Source organism: Acanthopagrus latus, chromosome 16, assembly GCF_904848185.1.
Source record: "Acanthopagrus latus isolate v.2019 chromosome 16, fAcaLat1.1, whole genome shotgun sequence".
Classification (NCBI taxonomy): Eukaryota; Metazoa; Chordata; class Actinopteri; order Spariformes; family Sparidae; genus Acanthopagrus; species Acanthopagrus latus.
In genome coordinates, this window is record NC_051054.1 from 24,755,963 (window position 1) to 24,764,558 (window position 8,596).

An 8,596-nucleotide genomic window follows, 5' to 3' on the forward strand; every position below is an offset into this window, starting at 1 on the left:
CATGATGATGATGATTACCTGAATGATTACCTACCGCGATGTGAGGAGTATTGTTTATTTCTTGGGATATCTACAGAGATCTGCATGAAGCACTTGTCATTGCAATTTAGTTGTATTGGTCAGAAATAGAACAATCAGGGCTTATGTTGTTGTTGTTTTGAATGTCTTGGTTATCTGGCGTACTCTGTTACAATGGTTACAAGCCTGCTCATGCACAGCAGGTTCCTCTGTGGGGACGGGTGTGGTTTCTGGGCTTTCTTCCTCAGTATGTAGTATGTGATAAAATAATTCTGCAGAGGGAAGACTGGGTCCGAATCAGAACCGGCTGCATTCTCATGTTCTCAAATCTGTGGTGAAGGTAATGCCGGTTTCGCCCTCTGCTCTATCAGAAGTCCTATCGAACCCTCAATCTTAGGAGATCTACCAAAATGCCATCCCTAACTTTCTCTTCCTATGCGAGGGTTTTTAGAGTCCCTTTTCCAGTACATACCCACTTCTCCTAAATGGTCACTTTGGTAAATTATCCAATAGACTAAAAGAGGAGTTGACCTGTCTCCCCCGTAACTCATCTAACTTGGCTGCGGTCAACTTTATGTCTTGTCCCCAAAATGACCCACATGGGTTCCCTGCCCTCCTACGGGAACATAAACATTTAAGCATCTCCCACCATTTGGCGCGCAGGCCAACCTCAGGTTTAGTACTTTATGATGGCCTGCCGCCTGCTAACCTTTAGTACTCACACAGTTGAAAAAACTACTTGAACCCCTGGAGCTGTGAGCCTCACTCTGTCTGCATTCCTTAACTCACATGAGGAGAAACAATTAGTCATCATTCAGTCTGAACTAAGTAAACTCAAAAATCAGAATGTGTTGCCATCCAGATACCTCAGGGGCTTTGAAGGCAAGGCTGCAGCACAGCAGAGAGGAAGAAGGAGGGACCTGGAAGCTTAATCATTTGAAAGTTTCTGGCTGAGTCAGCAATTTTCACAAAACTCTGGACTGAAGCTTTAATGTACAGTGTAAATGATACTTTACAGGTAGGCGTTCTATTGTTTATATGGTTTAATTGCCTACAGCCTTAGCTTCAGTACAGCCAGTACAATGTAATAAATTATCAAAAAAAATGTGCCATGGTAACAAAATGTTTCAAATTGAAATTTGTTTTACATAATTCTGCATAATTCTGCTTTTTTTTTTTTTTTTTTTTTTTTTTTGGATGCCATGAATTTTAGGTTATGACAAATGAGTTTAGACACGTTGTTATGGATTTTTTTTCTACTTTGGCCCACCTTATCATGGGCACCAACATGCTATAAGTGATTGAATGGATGCATAAAGAACAGGATATCTAGATGCAGCAGGAGAGAAAGCAAGAGGCCTAGATGGACAGAATGTCCAGAAGCTTAACATGCCCTAAATGCTATGGGGAATTACTTATGCAAGGTCACTCCAAATCACTCCTCTCAGGACCATGGGAGTGTTGCATCACTGGAAGACCCCATGGCTCTTTGAAAGGGGTCAGAAGTGAAGCACTGTACTCCATTTAGCAGCCTATGTGGCGTTTACAATTGGTCCCAAATTGATTTGTTAAAAAGGTATTGCTGACAACGCCACCTTGGTATGAGAGCCTAGGACCCTCAAAGGTAAACACACAGGTTCTTAATTAAAATCAGGGTTTGAGCAGAGTTAAAAAAAAAAAACATGACTCCAATCACGACATTCAATGATATAAAACAAAGAGGTAATAAAATTAACCCAGCCCAACGTCTCCCCCAAGGATCACTCTGTGCCCCTGGATAGCCCACTCTTGGACCCAGTCGTGACAGTAGTCCCCGTCTTCCTCAGAAGTGGACAAGGCTTTCAGTCAGCGTACATACACAGGGGGAAAAAATAGCTCGGGTAAACAATCAGGCCCAACGTCAAATCACGATAAAATAATCTTCAGATCTAAAATCCGATTAACCCAAATCCAGTTAAAAGAGGAAGAAAAGGGTACTTAGCTGTGAGAAGGGTGCATCGTGACAACACCCCTCTATGAGCCCATGTTGCTTCCCCTCAACCCTGGCCAGGATGAAGGTCACCCTTGTCCGTGTTCACAGCCCACACCCCGCTCTTTTGCTCCCTCGGGCTCCGCGGTCCGGCACTCAATCCGCCTGCTACGGGAGCACACAGCCGTCAGTCCTCCGCCGACACACCAGCTCACCTACTCCACACAGTCTCTCCTCCACCTGGTCCAGCAAGCCAACCCTCTCTGTGCTCCTGCTCGGCACTCCAGGCGAAACACACACTACTTCTCTGGGCTGGAGTTGTAACACTGAACGGACGGGGCTGCTGCGTTTGGGTGCTCTCTTCAGCGGTCGGTCCTCTCCTCGTGGTCTGGCTGCTTGGGTGCTTCCTCGTGTGCACTGGCCTCTGAAATATAAAGGGCGCTCTCCTGCTCGCCACCACCTGTGGCTCGTTGTCAATTAGACTGCTACTGTGTGTAGTTCATGGTCTGTTAAAAGAAAACGACATCCAAGTCAACATAAAACACAACTACAAACCAACTCTGTAAAAACACAGCATAACAGGTAAAATATCTTGAGGAATCACAGCAAATTAAACAATATAACGAGACCTACAACACCTACTCATAATGGATGAATGAAGGGATGGAGAGGAGGAGCAGTCCCCTCTGATTACATTGGAACAGGGTGCCAACAGGGACCTACTCTGTGAACTGCGCATGGTAGTAATGGATGGTAATGGTAGGTAATGGGAACAGACAGAAAAATATTTTTTAAAATTATTATTATGGTTACAACATATGAAGCAGCAAAAATAAAGATAATGTAACATGCATGACCTTGTAGTGTAAAATAACCAAAGTAAGTAGATAGTGGTCAGTATAAAATAACCACAGTGACAGGAAAACTGGTAACTGAGAGTAAGTGTTATAATGATAAAAGTAAGAAACAAAGGGTAACGTGTGAAAGGGTTGCTGAAACATACTACTGGGCACCAGCTGACTGAAAAGTGCATCTACTGATTAAAGCTGCTATAGTCAGATAATGTCAAGTGTGAAAATGTAACCACAAATCTAAGAATTACATCATATAACCAAAAATGTAACACTTTCATTAAGTTTAAAAATACAGTGCAAAGAGTGATCAGATACAATGGGATGCATCAAGAAAGGGAGTTAACTGAAGGCCTAAAGGCCAGAGTTTCTTAGAGCTGGTGATAAGGACACAGGGAGAGCACCTTCTTCAAAAAACCCAAGCGAGGTTGACATGCGGTTCTGCACATAAGCCAATCTTCGTGCAAGCGCAGAAGGTAATACTGCATTTTTCCACTAGAGGTATGGGGATTTTCCATAAGAAATATGGTGTTTTTCCATAAAGAAATAGCAGTGTCAGCAGAAATTAAGCAGAATAGTGATTAGTTGAGGCCATGTTGTCCAAACGGACACACCCACTTTTCTGCGTTTAAAAGAGGATGTTCGGGGCTTTGAGCCTCGGGTCAGTTTGTTTTTTCATGGATTTTGTCTGTGTCTGATCCCGTTCTTTTTTACTGGCAAATAAAGTCCTACTGCACTCAGCCTTGAAGACTCCTGGTGACTTTTCTGATCTTTGAAATCTTTTGGACCAACCGAGAAAAGAGAAGTTGTTTATACGACAACCTGAAGTGTGCCTGTTTTGATTTTGGACATTCAGTTTATGTAAATGTCAGCTATGAATATTATAGTCATACTGCAACAAGTGAACTACAGTAGGGTTGCATATATATTATGAAAAACATATTATGAAAAACACGTTTTCTCTGGTCTCTACATATGTAAACTGGTCCTCCCTGAGCCTACCAACTCCCAGAGTGAGGAAAGCCATGGATCATCTCTGCAGCCCACCCACTGGTAAAACGGCGCTCCAACAGGCTGTTCAGATTCAGCTCCTGTCATTACGTAACAAAGGAAGAGATGTTCATAAGCCGACCTCCTCTGCATGATAATAGGAGATAGCCGAGAGAGGGGCATCCATCCCCGAGGTGAAGTTTTGTGTGTCCAGCAGTGTTTCGCAATGTCTTCACACAGAGCTAGACACGCACATTGCTCGGTTGTTGGTTGTATAAATCAACATAAGTGCCTATATTCTGTCCCAGCTACAGAACAACAGAAGAGACAGTGGTTGCATTTCATTTTTAACGACAATGTGTGACCTACGCTTCCCGTTAGTTCATATGTGTGTGCTAACCACTTCACTCCACTGCTTCAGTAATGAGGATCAGCACAAATGATTCTTTAACAATGTGAACAATTGAAGCCCTAATCATATTAAAGAAGATTCAGTGTATCCTGGTGTGCCTAACAGCTTCTGTGTAACATTATCACATAGCTGCAATCCCATTTGTAGGTCAAATAAATTTCTATGCCATACATTGAAGAAGACCAAGAGAGGTGACCACAACTTCTGGAAAATCAATTAAATTGGCCTTGTAATGAAAATTTGTTGTCAAAATGCTTTTTCCAAGGTAAAGAGCTTCAGCCTCCAAAATTGTGGGAACATTGTGATTTTATGTTAAACATTTAGTTTCTACCGAGTTTGAGCATACTCTTTGATATGTCAATTAAAAGTCCATTTATCAGCCGATTTGAATAGGGAAGCAATATAAGTAGTTCTGACCTGAATAACCACCACATAAAGTTTACACATGGCACGAACACAAATAACTCAGTGACACACTGTTATGAAGAGAAATACTGCTAAAATGTATAGTAATTTTTTTTTCTAGTCTAAGATGCATGATCCAGTGGTATGAGTAATCAGATACATGGGCGGAGGAGGAGAGTAGACAACATGTCCAACGGATCAAAATACCATTGTCTGCGTACCATGACACACTCTGCTAGCTCACAGCCAGATAGCTTCGCTAATTTATGAGCCATTGGTAAAGTCACAGAATGCAGGTAGTGTTAACCAAGTGTAAGCATAACTATTAGCGATACTACAGCACCATTTAAATTGTTGTATGGATTTCCTGGCTTAATGGTTGGGGATGAAGAGGTGTGTGTGCCAGGGCTTGTTTAAGAGTGTGTGTGTTATGTGTGGCTCGGGAAGAGGCACAGTGAGAGAGAAAGAGAAAGAGAGAGGCTGTGTAGGAGTAAGCGGGCTATGCTAGGTCCTGTGAGAGACTGGGAGGGCGAAGGGTCATTATTGACTGAATACATTTTTAAAGAGGGCCTTTCTTGGGGATGGGAAGGGGCAGTGCATCTCCGTGTGTGTGACTGTGTGTATGTAAAGTCATACTGAATACTATTCTACAACTTAGAACATTGTTTTTCTTCTTTTTACTCCTTACATCTAGCCAGTTTACATAAATTCCTCCTCAAGCCCCACAGATTTAGACCCTCCTGCTCCTTCTTATAGGCTCTATAGTTTCTACCCACACCAGAAAAGCCTTATTGATTGCCCTTTCATACCCTTTGACAATCAATGGCAGACCTGGTTTTTGGAGCAGAGACTCCTGAAGGATGGAGGTTAGAAGAGAACAAGCAGAGGAGAGGTGGATATGTGGTGAGGAAAATATTGAGTCCTTGGGGTTTTACTCAGGAGGTGGTAAAAGGACAGAGATGGGGGTTACTAAAGGCCACAAGCCCCAGATTTGGATGTTGGAAGTAAGGCTGGCCCTGCTGTGTGAGTTGCCCAGAGGCAGTGGGGAGTGTATGTTCACTGACTCTGGCAGATAGCAGATGAAAGTGAGAGGGGGGTATTCAATCATACTAATCCACCCCCATCCACAACCATCAACACCTCCCAACCCTCCCAGCATCCACACACACACACACACACACACACACACACACACACTGTATTTGCACACACTCACAGAGAGCTGCCACAGTCATTAGTGCCAGTGAGGCTCGCTGTTGGATTGAGCTGAAACACCAGCACAAAGAACCTCGCTCCTCTCTCTCTCTCATTCTTTAATTCGTGTTCCTCACCCCCTTGCTTGTCTCCCGTCTCATCTTTTTTCTGCACCCACTCCATTCTTCTCAGCCAATTTGGCCTTCTTTTGTTTTACCTTTCCTCTTTTCATTTGTTGTATTTGCTTCTTTAGCTTCTCCTTTATCATATGTCCACTTGAATCGGCATAACGCTTAGCCCTCATCAGTCAGTCTTTTATCTTTCTTTAATTAATGTCTTTCTTCTTTCTGTCCTCCTTATCTGTCTATCCTTCCCTTCATCGTTACCAATTTCCACTTTCTCTTGTTTCCTTTCCTCCACTCTCCTCCTAACCTATCATCTGATTTCCTGCACAACTCTCCCTCCAATCCTAGCTTGTCTCTGCTCTCATGGTGCAGGGGTGATTTGGAGGATTAGGCCGGTGGCAGGGTTGTTGCTGTGTCAGTTTAACAGGCAGGGATCTGGACTAGAGCTCAGCCCAAATCCCGTCCTCCACGCCTGCCTGCCTGGCCACCGAATTAGCATCATCCCCTCTGTTCGATCTTTCATCTGGCTCATCCATTTCATTTTTGATATCTGTCATCTCATCCTGTATGTTTTCTCCGTCAACATGTTTGACTCTTGTGCTCCTTCTAGTGTTCCCTGTTTAGTCCAATGCCTCTTTTGTGAATGATTCTCAGTATTTATGCTCCTTTCTGACTTGCATGCACATAAAAAGATGCAGGAGGAGGATAATACATTTTGATACGTCCACTAAGAAACATGATCACATCACCCCACAGTGTTGGGATTTTTACACCAGCTGCCCCTTACCCAAAGGCACACGTCTAGTCCTTCACTGCACCACTGACCTCAAACAGCCCCAAACACAACTTTGAATCTGTAGAAAAGTGTTTTGAATCCTTTTGAAAGTCCAGCTTCAAATCAAGTTTTGCTCACAGTCACTGCAGTAAGATAATGGAAATCTTAGTTTAATTCAAGTTCTCCTCACAACCTTTCATTTAAAGTGGTAATACCTCCCTTTGTATGCCAAGATTTTTTTTTTTTATTGTCAGATGGCTTAAAATGTCACTCTTCACTTCCTCAATCCATCTTAAAATATTGGAGGGAAAAATACTTGTTTAATTGCAGCCTTAGGCAAGTATACAGCCAATCCTCCTGGATAAGAGAGTTTTTGCCTTTATCAGCCTTAGAGGAGCTAATGAAAGCAGGTTAGCTCTCTTTACTAATTTTGGCATGCATGCAATAGAGATCACAAGATGGGGTGCTTGACAGGCATCTTTTTGGCCATGTTTTTTCGAAAAGGGGTTATCTAATGAAATACTTATTCACAATCAGCTGTGTCTGAGCTGTAAAAAACAATGTGGTCTCTTAAATAATAAATCTGGTTTATCACAACTTGGCTCTTGATTTCATAATTTTGACCATCATTTTTTATCCATTTCATGACATTCCATGTCTGAAGTGCATCTTACCTCCTAGCTGTTAGAACAAACTGTTTAAGCTGATTTTGCCATTCATACCAAATGTATTAAAGAACATAGCATATTGATGGTAAAAATGTCAAATTTCTACATATGTAGTTAACAGTAAACAATATGGGGCACTTCTGTGGAGAAGAAATTCTTTGAACAGAGAGGTGGCCTACAAACTTACGTATGACCCACCTACAATGCAGTACTGAGTTTGCCCCGCAGACAGCTTGAAGTGAAACTCCTGCCAAAATGCAAGGTAGGCTTTTTTTTGTGAGTGTATATGAGTCAAACCTTTGTGTAAAAGCATAATTATGACGGAAGCGGCGCTTTTAAGATTTACCGTATTTTCGTTTTTGGGTCAAACTCATTTTCAATGGGAGTGCTACAGGCACTTTTACGATAGCATTGAAATCGTGATTTTTAAAACACTAAGAGTTCTCAACACAACGTGAAACTTTGCTCGTAGTATCGCCAGGGTCTCTCCATATGAACATGAGCACTGAGAATATTGTTTGTGTATACAGAGTTTGCTAAAACGAAAGTTTATGAACAACAGCAGTAGCTATGTATTATATATAATATATATATATTAAATCAAATCAAATAAACTTTATCTATAGAGCACTTTTCATACACGCACATGCAGCATAAAGTGCTTTACACAAGAAAAACAGAAACATAATAAAGAATAAAGAAAGACCCTCCCTCCCACCCCCCCCATACGACATACCCACACACACACACACACACACACACACACACACACACACACACACACACACACACACACACACACACACCTGCACACTCTTATTACTGGCAATAGGGAGACATGGCAAGGCACTGAGGATTGAGGAAGCGCCACCTTTGGGGCCATCCACACTGGGAGAAGTCACAGGCCGTGCCACAGGGGGCGCCAGTGCCCAGGCCCCCCGACCCTGACAGACAACAGCTGGCCGGGCCCAAGGGACCCATGGACAGCACCCCCAGCAGCAGCAGCCCAGACACAGTTCCCAGTGTGGAGGGCCGCCCTGGGGAGACACTGGAGTTAAACCTTAAAAACTAAAAACATAAGATAGGATAAAAACCCTGACAAAAGATAAGTAAATGGAGTGAACAGTTAAAACGATAAAAAAAATATAAAAGATATTTAAAGCTGCAAGCAGCGTTGAACGGGCCCTCA

The 8,596-nt window shown here is 42.7% G+C and overlaps 1 long non-coding RNA gene across 1 annotated transcript; it reads right to left on the reverse strand.

Annotated features, from left to right (window-relative positions):
- Positions 1-1,046: 1,046 nt before the first annotated feature.
- On the reverse strand, positions 1,047-2,418 carry LOC119004789. The gene is made up of 2 exons (XR_005070308.1): positions 2,228-2,418; positions 1,047-2,155 (listed from the first exon to the last, which is right to left on the reverse strand). It is a non-coding gene; the product is annotated as an uncharacterized LOC119004789 (long non-coding RNA).
- Positions 2,419-8,596: the final 6,178 nt, after the last annotated feature.